This window comes from Zootoca vivipara, chromosome 5 (assembly GCF_965207765.1).
Source record: "Zootoca vivipara chromosome 5, rZooViv2.hap1.1, whole genome shotgun sequence".
Lineage (NCBI taxonomy): Eukaryota > Metazoa > Chordata > Lepidosauria > Squamata > Lacertidae > Zootoca > Zootoca vivipara.
In genome coordinates, this window is record NC_142588.1 from 86,625,815 (window position 1) to 86,641,206 (window position 15,392).

General features: G+C 45.0%; 1 protein-coding gene across 2 annotated transcripts in view; it reads right to left on the reverse strand.

The window, feature by feature from the left end:
- The window catches only part of GNB4 (G protein subunit beta 4), a 36,348-nt gene extending 21,253 nt beyond the window's left edge, over positions 1 to 15,095 (reverse strand). The window contains exon 1 of one of the 2 annotated variants that reach the window (XM_088669212.1): positions 14,862 to 15,095. The gene's annotated coding sequence lies outside the window, so the exon portion shown is untranslated. Of the gene's footprint in view, positions 1 to 8,481; positions 8,638 to 14,861 lie in introns of those variants that run through there. The other variant, XM_035134154.3, reaches the window with a different exon arrangement.
- Between the last annotated feature and the right edge of the window lie 297 nt (positions 15,096 to 15,392).

Below are 15,392 nucleotides of genomic sequence, written 5' to 3' on the forward strand. Positions count from 1 at the left end.
GATGCTATGTATCTTTCTATTTCCAGGTCTGTAAGTCATCTTCAAATGAATCACAGTTAAAACATGACAAGGAAAAAATCTTACTGGTATAAACAGCAACATGACTCAAAGTTCTCCCAAGGCAGCTGAAGATAACAATAAACTATCTAGTCAAGAGTTTGAACCCAACAGATTTTGTCACAAACACATATTCTATCTATGGGACGAGGGCAGACACCAAGTCTGATAAACCTCCACAGTGCTGAATCATAAGCACAATGTTATTGGATGGGAAGGACGCATGATATCGAATGGTACCACAACATTGGGGATGTATAAATGTTCAGACGCAGCACTTTGTATAAAGTGACTGCAGGAGCTTCAGAAGCTTGCTCCCTTAACAGCATTTCATATAGCAAACCTGTTCAGAAATCAAGAGGAGTTTCAAAGGTTGTTTGTGTTATGGCATGGAAGTCCGATATCAAAATGAACAAAGTAAAAAAAAAAATATCCACTTGACATGCTGAAGCCTTTATACACACCTAAAGCAGAATCGCAGACTTTATATTAGTAAAACCTAAAACCTCGGCCCTCCAGATGTTTTGAGACTACAATTCTCATCATCCCTGACCACTGGTCCTGCTAACTACAGATCATGGGATTTGTAGGCCAAAAACATCTGGCGGAATGAGGTTGAGGAAGCCTGCCTTAGCCAAAAACTTGCTAGTTCAATTTAAGTATCAAGACTGTTAAAAGTGAACAATGGATTGGGCCTCCATGCCCAACAGTCACATGTACATTGTGGATTATGGCTGCAAACCCTAGACATGACTCCTAGCAAAAATAGAACTACCAGCAGAATTACCAAGACTACCATGGAGTAATTCAACATGATTATTTATTTCACACGGCAGGGAAACAGAATGGATATAAGACACTTGCCACTGAAGTCACACAGCAAAACTTCCATTCCTTTAAATGGGGCAGAACTGCATCAAAGCAAGATCACATGATCGTTCAAAGTAGTATAGGAATAAAGAGTCTTGAAATGAATTTTAGACATGGGAGAATGAAAAATGCACTTCGCTTCCACGGACTGCCAAACCGATCATCCCCCAGATACTCAATCTATCATCTGATTGAACGTCTTGCAGGTGCTGTAGGTGAAATATACGATAGGTAGATAAATAAATGCAGTAGAGATGTTAATTTGCAATGAAGCGCAGACATGCAGTACATTTTGACTTAACAACACTTCCTCTATTATGGCTTCTTCAAACAGCAATGCTCACTTTTCAAGGCTCAGCTTAGTCTTAAAGTGTATGAAGTCCAAACAACTGAAAAAAATAAATAAAAAGCTCCAGAGAGATAAAACTGCCCTGCTGTCCTGGCCCTAGTACACTCCAACAGCAGAAACTCCAAACAAAGCAAGATTCTCTTCCATGGAAAAGCACTTAAGATCAAGCTGTTCCAATGTGTACACTCGCACGTGTACATCAACAAGCACTGCCACCATCAAACTTCCTTTCAATTTAACTGGCACAATTCCAACGAAATTTAATCTAAGAAGACTAGGGCTTTTCTTATATTCTTATTTTCTAACCCTGTAAACAGACCATTATAATTAAGCCTCATGTTATTGTTAAGGAAGAAAGATACATGGATTGTGGTTTTTTCAGAAACAATTTCAACTCCTTTAAAATGAATTGGCAACAACACCTAAGCTTTTCCCCAACTCTGCCAATTACACTATACCATACTAATTTAAGTAACCCATACACTGTTTCGTAACATCCCTTACTGGAGACCGGTTCCAGTATTTGAATATTCATTTATCTCTTTTCTTCTCTCATTTCCAGTCCATTCCTATTGATAAATTGAGCCCTGCTGTACCATAAACTGATTGGCAGGTAGCCACGGCAGCGCTACTGTACATAAATCTTCCCAATGAACCATGATTGCAGCAAACACTAGAGATTTTTGCACCATTCCACAATATCTAATGGAGCGCTGTGATGAGCAGATGTTCCTTTTGTTATGCCTCTTTTGAAACTAGAGGGACACTGCAGGAGCTTGTCTGGACACAGCAGGTCTGGCAAGAGGCTGAGTGTGGCAACACCAGGCAGCAAAAGACTCAACCAGCTGAAGCCAAATATGTAACAGGGGCTTATGAAGTGTGAGATAGATCTGGGAAGAGGAAGGGGGAGACCACATGTAATTATAATCAACCTGTAACGAGAAAATATGTACCTTCACCACAGAAAATCTTTGCCAAATCAACTGATTTAAGCTGAATCAGTTTAAAGGAGTGGAAGTTTAGACAAGCATAATTAGGACTATGGCCAATTCCCATTTCATTCATTAAACCCCATTTCAAAGCAACGATATTAAGGAAACTCTCAGTGATTATGTGATTCCTACAACGTTCCAACAGAAAACACCAGAACATATGGCTTCTTAAGGCATGGTTTTTGACCACATCCAGCTTACATTTCAGGTTCCTATGCAATATTTTTCTTTACAGCATCGGACTTTCCTTTCACTTCCAGGCATATCCGCAACTGAGCGACCTTTCGGCTTTGGCCCAGCCGCTTCATCAGCTCTGAATCTACTTGTACTTGTCCTCCGCTCTTCCTCAGTAGCATGTTGGACGCCTTCCGACCTGAGGGCTCATCTTCCAGCGTCATAACTTTTATATGCCTGTTGTCTTTGTCCATGGAGTTTTCTTGGCAGGGATACTGGAGTGGCTTGCCAGTTCCTTCTCCAGGTGGATCACGTTTAGTCAAAACTCTCCACTATGACCTGTCCATCTTGGGTGGCCCTGCATGACATAGCTCATAGCTTCTTTGAGTTATTCAAGCCCCTTCGCCACGACAAGGCAATGATCCATGAAGGGAATTGATGCTTTTGAATTATGGTGCTGGATGCTTTTGAATTATGGTGCTTTTGAATTATGGTGCTGGAGGAGACTCTTGAGAGTCCCATGGACTGCAAGAAGATCAAACCTATCCATTCTTAAGGAAATCAGCCCTGAGTGCTCACTGGAAGGACAGATCCTGAAGCTGAGGCTCCAATACTTTGGCCACCTCATGAGAAGAGAAGACTCCTTGGAAAAGACCCTGATGTTGGGAAAGATTGAGGGCACTAGGAGAAGGGGACGACAGAGGACGAGATGGTTGGACAGTGTTCTCGAAGCTACGAACATGAGTTTGACCAAACTGCGGGAGGCAGTGCAAGACAGGAGTGCCTGGCGTGCTCTGGTCCATGGGGTCACGAAGAGTCGGACACGACTAAACGACTAAACAACAACAACAACAAGGCATGGTTATTATCTTTTTATGTAGAACCTTATAGCAAGCAACGGCACAGGAAGAGCCTAGAGGGGACTGGTACAGGAGCTGAAATTGTCTAATTTCAAGGCAAAGGGTAGAGGAGCCCCTTGTTGATTTCAGCTGCAAGCCCTGCTAAAGAAACCAACAACAGTCTCCTCCAGACTTTGCAGTGAGATTAGTCTACCACAGGCATCCCCAAACTTCGGCCCTCCAGATGTTTTGGACTACATTTCCCATCTTCCCCAACCACTGGTCTTGTTAGCTAGGGATCATGGGAGTTGTAGGCCAAAATATCTGGAGGGCCGTAGTTTGGGGATGCCTGGTCTACCTCTTCACTAATTGTCCTCTTTGAAAGTTGACTAAGTCAGGACACTGTAAGTGTGGAGGGCAGGGAGAGGCAAGAGGACAGAACTGTGTTGCTTATTACAGGCAGTAACTATTCAGTGGACACCTCTGACAATTAATTGTGCAGCCTTGTTATAGCACTAAAACTGCATTTTGGTAGCAACAATATTATAGTTCTGGAAAAATAGTGGGATAACCCTGAAACTAAGTGCTTATCTGAAAGATGTCTGGATCTTGTACAATAAACAAGCAACAACTATACAACTTGTTGCGTTGTCTAGAAATGTTAAGGTATGCCCACAAAAAGATAAAAAATAATAGTTGCTAATCATGCCTTCCAAGCAACAAGAAAGTCAAAATAAAACAAGTCAATCAGTAGTATACAGAGGTCATAGGAAAAGAAGGAAACCCTATCATTCTCACAAACAATGCAAAATAATGTTTCCAAGGACTACATCTCCATATTTCAATAACAATAAAAAAGGAAAATCTCACAACCTGCAGCTGGTAAGTTACTATGTTTTAGATAGTGGCACCTTTCTCCTCCATAAGGGGATGCAGGTGGCGCTGTGGTCTAAACCACCGAGCCTCTTCAGCTTGCCAATCAGAAGGCCAGCAGTTCAAATCTGCGTGACGGGGTGAGCTCCTGTTGCTCTGTCTCATCTTCTGCCAACCTAGCAGTTCGAAACCATACCAGTGCAAGTCGATAAATAGGTACCGCTGCGCTCTGAAACTCATCATGGTCCTCCATGCACCAGTAGCAATTTAGTCATGCTGGCCACATGACCCAGAAAGCTGTCTGTGGACCAACGCTGGCTCCCTTGGCCTGGAAAGCAAGATGAGCACCGCACCCCATTGTCGGCTTTGGCTGGACTTAACCGTCCAGGGGTCCTTCACCTTTAACCTCTCCTCCATAATCTGATGGGGGAAAGAAGTCTAAGTCCACAAACTGCACACTTCCTTAAAGCTATTGACAATAGCATATCATGGTCCCAAATCCATGAACTCAGAATTAGGCAGAAAGCATGAGATACCATGCACCACCATCATCCCGCCGAGTGTAGAGATAACTACAAATCCTCTGCGTAAGCAAGGCTCATCCTACCTGTTCTCACTGACAGGATGTGTTAGCTTAAAGTCAGAAAACTCACATCCACCACTCTCCTTAAAACATGTGTTATTCTGTTCTGCTTCAGTATGGTTCCCATTCCCAGACTGTATGGTTCCCTCCAGACTGTTCTACTCTTTCCTCCTCCTAGTTTTCCATGACTATGTCCTTGTCCTTTTCTTTTGGCTGTCATCCCAGGACTCATCAATAAACCCCTCAGTTGCAAAGCATGTTTTCCACTAAGGTCCTAGTCATATAAAGAGAAAGAGGTTTATCCCTAAACAGGGGGATTCCCACTAAGATATAAGCAGAAAATATAAAATACAGGTAGTTTCATCTAATAGAAAGGAGTCCTTATTTGTACAGTATATGGTACTCCCAGATCACTCACCGTACCAAGGAGGACTCCTTTCTCTTAGATCAGGTATCTTAAGCCTTTTCAGACCCCCAATTTGTACTATTGTCCAATATGATGGCTTTGGATGATTTAGAAAACCAAGTGTTAGTCGTAACTCATCATTTGCTACCCAGCATATACTCTTAAATCTATTAAGTGCAATACCAAGCCATTACTAAATGTGCATACCAATTTCCCTCCTAACACACCAGAGATAATGAGATTTTGTGAGACACCATATCCAAGATTTGATATGTCAACACCCCATGCCTGACCATTCCTCATGTTGAGTAATATCCTTTATGCCATCAGCCAGTTTTACTGCAAGTAAAGGCAGCTTGCAATTGCCAACAATTACACCTTATTATTTTTGTATTTATTAGACTCTTTTCCACCACCACCACCACCCAAAAAAAATCCCAAAGTAGCATATAAAAATTAATAGTAGAAACAAGTTTAAAACAAGCTAAAACACAGGTGTAACATATAGATTGGTACCTTGGTTCTAGAACTTAATCTGTTCCCAGAGTCCGTTCGACTCCCAAAACCGTTTGAAAATCAAGGCACAGCTTCCGATTGGCTTCCTGCAATCAATTGAGAGCCACGTCTGACGTTCAGCTTCCAAAAAACATTCGCAAACTGGAACACTCACTTCCGGGTTTGTGGCGTTCGGAAGACGATTTGTCCAGGAGCCAAGCCACTTGAGTACCAAGGTAAAAAGGTAAAGGGACCCCTGACCATTAGGTCCAGTCATGACCGACTCTGCGGTTGCGGCGCTCATCTCGCGTTATTGGCCGAGGGAGCCGGCGTACAGCTTCCAGGTCATGTAGCCAGGATGACAAAGCTGCTTCTGGCAAACCAGAGCAGCACACGGAAACCACTATATATAAAAACCAATCCAATTCAACCTTTGCATCACAGATAGTGAGGGTGCCCGACACAACTCCCTGGGGACAACATTCTATAAATGGGGAGCCACTACTGTGTTGGCGTTCTTGTGTTGCCACCCTTCTACCTCAGTCAGAGAGGAAACAAGGAGAAGGGCCTCTGATGAAGAGCACAGGGTCCGGGTTGGTTCACATCACCTGACTTTCAACACCTTTTCTGCCTAGTAATCAGACGTCCTGTTTTGCAAAACTTTACACACCACCATAAACACATAAAACAAGTCTTATGATAGATGTGTATTATCCCTCTCTCTTTTGCCTACACCTACTAATCTCAGTGTCGTGGGTTTGAGCACCACGTCGGGCAAAAGATTCCTGTATTGCAGTGGGTTGAACTAGATGTCCCTTGTAGTCCCCTCCAACTCCACAATTCTATACTTTTACTCCATTTAAAAAAAAAAAGATCAGAGGTGAAATTTGCTTTTCTGCCTCCCACTAACAAATGATGTACTTTTAATGCACAAGTGTCATGTAATGGGCTTCCCAGCTTTTTCCAGTGATATGAGAAACCCAGAAGTTTTGACCAAGATAATCCCATTAGCCTTTTTAACATTGACTCTTCCACTCTCTTCTTCTCCATGCTTAATATCCTTTAGCTATCTTTTGAAACCCACTCTATCCACAGGTAACAAGTCTATAAATACTGGAAGAGAACATGGGAATCAAAAGTTATCCCAGACAAAATCGGAGCACAATCCTGTGGATGAGCCAGGAAAGTGGTTAATGAATAGTAAAACAGGTTATTTAATTTTCTTGCTGGAGGAGACTCTTGAGAGTCCCATGGACTGCAAGAAGATCAAACCTATCCATTCTTAAGGAAATCAGCCCTTAGTGCTCACTGGAAGGACAGATCCTGAAGCTGAGGCTCCAATACTTTGGCCACCTCATGAGAAGAGAAGACTCCCTGGAAAAGACCCTGATGTTGGGAAAGATGGAGGGCACAAGGAGAAGGGGACAACAGAGGATGAGATGGTTGGACAGTGTTCTCGAAGCTACCAACATGAGTCTGACCAAACTGCAGGATGCAGTGGAAGACAGGAGTGCCTGGCGTGTTCTGGTCCATGGGATCACGAAGTGTCGGACACGACTAAAAGACTAAACAACAACAAAACCCAACTTTAAATAAATAAATAAATTGCTCACTCTGCTCACAAAAGTTGATAAGGCATCCAACAATAGAATAAAAACAAAATGCTCTCAAAGAACACAATGCCTCAAAGCTTGGGGGGGGGAAGACTATTAACCTGTTCTGTATCAATGACGTGATATTTTAGTAGAAGTTGTCTTATAGCAACCAACAGCGTAAGGCCGACCAACAACTCTTCCAGCACCATAAGGACAAGAGAGTCACTCTCAGACCAACTACATCATACAAAGATAACCATAAGAGTGAATCTAGGCCATTTGGAAGGCAGAAGAGGCTCTTGCTAGGCACCAACATCCTAATCTTAACGTAGATTTTACTTAGATGTTAACCCTACAGCATTCAATGAGGCTTACGAAGTATTTATTGATACCCCACCCTTTACACCTCACAACCACTCCATAAGGTAAAGTTAAAGCAAGAGAGACAAGTCCAAGCCGCCCAGCCAGTTTCGCCACTGAATAGCAACCTGAACCGCTCCAAGGCACACTAGCCATTAATATTTCCACACAGGCACTTCAGGGGCTGCAGAGTCCAGGTTCCATAGGACTGAATGGGTTCGACTTCTGAGCAAACATGCACAGGGCGGGGCTGTAAGGCATGCAATGTGTGCATGCTAGAGGGAAAGGACTGGGAAGCTGTAAAAAAAAATGGAACGCTCAGCTGGTAGAGCATGAGATCTCAGGGTTGTGGGTTCGAGACCCACGATGGGCAGAAGATTCTAGATCAGGCTGGACTAGATCAGGCTTCCTCAACCTCAGCCCTCCAGATGTTTTTGGCCTACAACTCCCATGATCCCTAGCTAACAGGACCAGTGGTCAGGGATGATGGGAATTGTAGTCTCAAAACATCTGGAGGGCCGAGTTTGAGGAAGCCTGGACTAATGACCCTCACAAGTCTACCTATGAGCCCGTGTAGCCCTCCTGGCATTGCTGGGCGGCCGCAGGGGGTGCTGGGAGTTGTAGTCCAGCAGTACCTGGAGGGCAGGTAACACAAATTTCCCAATGCCCCCCCACTAGCCCTCAAGCACCCAGGTGGCTCCCTTTCCCCATAGCTCCTCCCATAGCGGTGTGTCGGGGGGGGGGTCCTCCTTCCTTCTCCCCTACCCACCTCCAGCCCCAGACGCAAATCACTGAAAAGGGCGGGAAAGAGGCGCGCGGGGGGGGGGTGTCTCGCCCTCATAGAGAAAACCCCGAAGCAGCGAAGGCAGACGGTCGCCGCACACCCACCTTCTTCTTTCCCCCGAGCAGGCGGAAGAAGAAAGCGAAGGGACAAGAGGGCCGGGCCGGGCCAGTCTGGGCCTCGCGCTCCGAACGCCGAATGCTTGAGCGGGGACCGAGAGCGAGAGAAGGGGCGTGGCCAACGCGCTCCCGTCAGCCGCTCGCTCTTCCCCGGCCCCTTCGGACGCTGGAGTAGCCAATCAGGGCGCCGCCCGCGGCTATAAGTTTTCTAAGAGGCCACGCCCCGTTTCCTTCCTTCCTTCCTCCCGCCCTCCCCTCGCCCGCTTTTTTCTTCCCCCAATGTCTCGTCACTGCGATGCCCCTGTGGTAACCGCCCAAGGTTCCTTGTTCCGTTATCGGGAGGGCTTCCCTTTCTCCACCAACCATCACCGTTCTAAATGGGCCAGCCCACACGCTGGCTTGAGCGGGGAAAGGAAGGGAAAAGGAGCGCGCAACTTCGGGGAAGAGGGGGTGCGCCCTCTCCCTGCTGCCTCACACCCTTACACACGACTGTGGAGGTTTTTTTTATTAACTAGGGAGTCAGCCTCATTCATCTCCCCGGGACTTGCTTCTGAGTAAACATGCAACAGTTCAAGCGGTTTTTTTAAAAATGTATTGCGTGCAACAACAGGTAGTAGGGCCGCGTTTGGTGTAAGCCGCCTTGAGCCCCCAGCAGTGGAAGGCGTGCTATAGTAACAACAACAACAAAGGTTAGGTGAGGGACAGTGACTGGCCCCCCAAAGTCCACCCCCCTGGAGCATTTTCATGGCCAAGTGGGGATATGAACCCCGGTCTCCTCAAATCCTAGTCCCACTACTAACCAGTACACCATCTGTATGCTGCATTTTCCACACTTGGTGAGCCCAACCTAAAGGCCCAGCATATACACGGTTTGCAAGAAGGGCAATTAAAAGCCCAGCTGGATCAAACCGAAGCAAAGGTCTTTTTAGTCCAGTGCCCAGTTTCCCCATTGTGGATAACTAGAGGCCCACAACAAGCTGGGCAGGATGGCAGGGCCAGCCCAGCCATTAGGCAAAGTGAGGTTACCACCTCGGGCAGCGGGATCTACAGGGGCAGTAGATCCCAGGGTAGATCTTTATTCTCCCCTTGTTCCCGATGTAAATCTTCATTCACCCCTTCTTCCTTGGCAGGGGGTGGGCGACATTTTGTGGTTCTCAGGGGCTAAAATGTCTTGGGCTACCCCCAAAGGATGGAAATAGCCCGTTCCTGTGAGTGCTTCCCTCATTCCCACAATTGGTATACAGCCTCAGAATTTGGTTCTATGCCTCCTTCCTTACAGCCAAGCAAGTGTCACTTAAGTCACTGGGTCTTTCTTCTGAGAACAGCTACGTCATTTGCAGCACAATCCTATACGTTCAATGGGGATTCCTCCCAATGCACAGGTTTGCAGCCTTGGTAGATAAAACACTTCAATTGATGTGCTGTTGACCGCCCCCCATGGGCGTAGCCAGGACTTTTGTTAGGGGGTCAGAACCAACAAGATTGCTCAGTTAAGTATTCCTATTGTTTGACTTGATCTGGAGGGGCTGCTGGCCCTCCCCCCTTGACTATGCCCATGCCTCCCCCCCATTTAGGTAAAGGTAAAGGGACCCCTGACCATTAGGGTCCAGTCGTGACAGACTCTGGGGTTGCGGCGCTCATCTCGCGTTATTGGCCGAGGGAGCCGGCGTACAGCTTCCAGGTCATGTGGCCAGCATGACAAAGGCGCTTCTGGCGAACCAGAGCAGCACACGGAAACGCCGTTTACCTTCCCGCTGTAACAGTACCTATTTATCTACTTGCACTTTGACGTGCTTTCGAACTGCTAGGTTGGCAGGAGCAGGGACCGAGCAACGGGAGCTCACCCTGTCGCGGGGATTCGAATATACATATACTGTACAGCTTTAAATATAGGTACTATAATGATTGCCATGGTCCATGGGGTCACGAAGAGTCGGACACGACTAAACAACAACAATAATAGAAAAGGTATTCCCTCCCCATGTGGGAGAGAAATAGAAAGGTATCTGTTAAGATGATGTCTGCCAAGGTCCATTTATCTCTCAATAAATATTTCCTTGATACCTTACAGAAAAAATATTTAAAAGACAGCATACTAATTAAAACCAACAATAAGAGAGAGCAAAAAAACACAACTTCATTACAACAGAGTCAGCATAAAACAATATACAGCCCAGACTTAAAGCACAATAAAAAAAGCCCGAGTGAATAAAAATATCTTCATTGGTGCCAAAAAGACTGTAAAGAAAGCAATAGGCAAGCCTCTCTGGGGAGACTATTCCATAGTCCAGGTGCCACTACAGAAAAGACCCCGTCTGCAATGGCCACTCATTGTGCTTCTTTTTCTTTAGAACCTTTTTAATATGCAAAGATACTTTGTTTCATACATTTTGTCAACTAAAACTTACATAATTAACTGAGATTTATTTCTCTACCTTCCCCCGTACCCAGGAATAAGGTTGTAAACTCTTATTTGGGAATAAGCCACATTAAATTTAATAGGTTTTACTACTTATGAGCAGGTACATTTATTTCAGTACTGTACCTATGAAGCTGCCTTACAGATATTAACCCTCTAGCACACAACATATAAAAAAAATATTCAAAATTATTCAATTATTCAAAATGTAAGTTACAAACCATAAAACCACCATATACAAAACATCTAAAAATATTTTTCTTGTAAACAAACATACGTAGGGGCTGGACTCCTATGTACTTGAAGTAAGCCTTCCTGAAATGAAATGGGTCTTACTTCTGAGTAAGCAAAACTAGGATTGGGTTCTGTACGGCATTTGAGCTGCATGTAAAATGGGGTCTTTGCGTTGTGGATCTCTGAGTGCAGATGTGTTCAAAGAAGCCTACACATGTACAACACTCCTTCCAGCAGCACCTTAAAGACCAACTAAGTTTTTATTTTGGTTGGAGCTTTCGTGTGCATGCACACGAAAGCTCCAACCAAAATAAAAACTTGGATGGTCTTTAAGGTGCTGCTGGAAGGCATTTAAAAATAATAATAATAAAAAAAATTGTTTCGACTACGTCAGACCAACACGGCTACCTACCTGTAACTATGTACAACACTGTGCACATAGTTTCCGCACAATACTGTATGCACAGAGGTGTACCAATGGGTGTCCCCCTTTGCAGAGATCTGCACACAGTGCGTAGAGGTAGAGACTAGGGATGACGCAGTGTCCAACATGAAGGATGGAGCCAGTAAGAGCAGCAATAAGCATATGCCCTAAGCCTGGAGCTACACATTAACAGGGTTGTAAGAGCATGCTGATGTTGAGTTATGCAGAGCCCTCACTGGCCGGGCAGAAAGTCAGTTACAATCAACTACAGAGAAAACAATTCTTTAATCAAAAATCATTTACAGTGTAACCCAGCACGTTTGCGTGGGGAAAAGTTCCACTCTATTCAGGGGAATGCAGTCCCAGAAAGCACACATATAGCTGACAAGTTGTGATTGTGTGTTTTCCAAATAATGGCTAGTGTCGGAAAAGACTTGAGATACCCAGCTTCAAATTCACACCAAACCTTAGTTTATCCTCCTCCAAAGGGTTGTTGTGAGCATAAAGAGAGGGCTCATAGATCAAATGCACTACCCTAAGCTCCTTAAAGGAAGAGCAGAATGAATGTAATATATAATAATTATGTAATGGAAATAATAGTTAATGGAAGGTTAAATCACCAGAACTTTAAAGTAGTGTTTAAAAAAATGTGTCGGGTAAATCACAGCTAGGAGGAGGATTTTTATCAGGACTATAGCACATAAACTGCAAACTGCAATCCCACTCCTGATCTCCCCCCACGCCCCCTGCAAAAAGCCACTATTTACACATTTGTAAAGATGAAAGCAGCTGCAAGTACCACATTTTAACATCACATGCAGTTTAGTCCCAATGCATGCAATATGTGAACATGAAGAATGTTCATCCAAAGCATAGGGTTGCGTTTTCTATGGGAACTTTATAAGAGAAAAAAAAGACGAGGAGGAAGACTTACAAAATGTTTTTTCATGAGTGCTCCCAGCATTAAGATTTGCAGCAGGGAATTACTCAGCTTCTAACAAAATAACAGAGCGAATAAATATTTCCATGCTAGAAAAAAAGGAGGCATTATTATCTCCTGAGACAAGCAGGTTAACCCCCTATGCGAAATGTGTATTGATGTCCCACAACAACTGCCTAACAACACAAGAGTTGCCTCCTAAGGCCTTGATCCCATGTTCAAAGAAGCCCACGCATGTTCAACGCTATGCACATACACTATATATATGTCACAGCAACAAATCCAGCAAAAGATGTCCCCTCGCCTTTCCTATGCCTGTACAGTGCAAAAGACCGCGCAACAAAAAAAAATTACAAAAAAATTTTCAATAGAGAATTTAATAATTCCACCTCGCTTGCATTCTGTACTCACAGGAACCAATATGGTGGAAACTGTCTTTCTCATGCTAGGAGTGACATGAGGTACTCATACAGAAGGGAACCTCTGCTGCAATGTACCTAGTTTGGTTGTAGTTTGGAGAACGGCACCATATTGTCTACGCATATCTCTGCATTTAATTCATTTATTTATTTAGGTCTCCAGCATCTACAGGCAACAAGTCTTGTCTTCTTACTAGACGCAGTGTGCAAACTTCATCCCTCTTCTTTGAAGGCTACGCACTCACATTTAAATTAAAACACACCAAGGACAGTTTCGTACCTGCGGTGGGTGTTTAAAACTCTTGCAGCAGGGAATGGGGGAAATCTACAGCAAAAGAGGATTTCCAGGTATAATTTTCACTGGAAACTAGAACAGGGTTCTCAACCCCATCCGTGCCAATAAATTGAAGAGATGCAACATTAGCTTACCTGAGACAAATGTCCCAATTCTAAAGCACCACTTTGAACTATAAGCCCCTTTCCATGTAAGTACCCACTTCCCACACAGTGGTCGCAATCCACAACCTTGCACTGCATTCTACCACTGCCACATCCATTGCACCTACCAAAGAGATTGCTGGCTCTGGTGGTGCCTATCAGAGACAGGAGGAGGAAAGAGGATCCAAATATAACACGGTGGACACCCACTTGCAGACCTGACCCAGCCAAGATACCCGTTTGCAACAGCCCTTACGTGCAGCACCCGTTGGCGCATGAAGACCACATCCAGCAAAGGTAACCGGTTGCCTTGAAGAAACCTGCAAAGATTGCCTTTTGCAGGGGTTTGGGTTCTTCAACGTTTAAAGATACAAGCGCAACAGGGTTTGAGATATGGGCATTGCCGCACAACAGCCTAGTTCATCAGAGGCATAAAACGGACTGAGAAAAGTAGCGTGTTTATCAACGCAACATTAGCAAGACACAGTGGAGGTTACGTCAAAGGGTCAAAATGAACAGTGGCATTAATGGTCATTATTATTATTACTTTAATGCATTTTGCCAGCTAAAAAGCTAAACCTAACAATTTTCTGGAGAATCAGGGCATGGATTCTAACCACTTGTTGTAGCAGGACGCACCAGCACATACAGTGGCAAAAGGGAGGCAATAAGCTCGTGTGAATGAATGAGCCGCCTACGGTATCATCATCATCATCATTATTACAATGAGACATGTAAATTTGGCTGTGAATTTAAAGCCCCCCTCCCCATTTTTAACCAGGAAATAATATCGGGGGGGGGGGGAGTGAGAAGACACCAAGAACATACAGTCTGGCCACAACCATTCATTGCGGCAGTGTGCCACTGTCACGCCCACATTTGTCCTCTGATCCGCCCCTGGGATTTCCGCGAAACCCGAGAGGTTGCAGAGAAAGTCCCGGGGTGGGAGGGGGAAATCATGGCTATCTGGGTGTGCCTTTAAAAAGCCGCCGCCGCCGCCACCTCCTTGAGTAACGAAGGCGCTTTTTTTGCGCATTTGCAGTCAAAGAAGCCGCGCATTGCATGCATGCACGCCAACAAAAAGAAAAACGCGGGCTGGATCGATATTCGCATTATTAATGCAGGGGGTTCCCCCTGGTGTGGGGAGGGGGAGAGAAAGAGGGGAAAACACGGCACACACCGAATTGTCTTTCTTTACAAATGGGCGTCGCCACACTTTTTTGCAGCAGCAGCAGCAGCAGCAGCCTGAGCAATGCCTGAGCCTTTTGTTAGCTAGGGAACGGTTGCGAATAGCTGCTTGCCCCTTAATCCGGAGTGCACCCGGACTTCGGGTTCCCAGCCCCCAATTCCCGATGCAATGCACGCGATTATTTCAGGCGACCCTGAGCAGCTGCTTTTTGCAGCCAGAGCAGCAGCAGCCTCTGCGATCGACTGCGGTTCCAGCATCAATCAATCAATCAATCAATGCAATTATCTACAAAACGATCTACTCACAAGACTTGGCGAATTCCCCCCTGTGCGTCGCCGTCTGCGCCTCTGCTGCGTTTTTTTCCTTATTCTTTTCTTCTTTTTTGTTTTTCCGCTTTCCCTTTTCTTTCCGTTTAAGGCTCCACTCTGAATGTCACAAAATAAATGCGTCCATTGTGCATTTCAACCACCCCGAAGCCTCGCTTGAACTGGAGCGGTTCCTCTCCCACTTCCCCCTTTCCTCGTGTGCTCATCCAACGTGATGGACAGTTGCTATGGTTTCGCATCTCTGACGTCAACGACATTAAAGAGAAAGAGCTTTCCTTTGCTGCCTGGGATAACTCCCACCAAGGAGCACAGAAAAAAGAGACAGACAGAAAGAGGATTTCTTGTGCAGTCGAGCCTGGCAGGGCGTAGTCCAGGCACCTCCCATTTCTTCCCACTGAGGCAGCTATCACTCAGTAATTACTGCAGAGATATATTAGAATTATTAAACCTTGCCAGGGATGCTTACATACTGGGCTGGCACTACTATTAGGCACACTGAGGCAGCTGGCT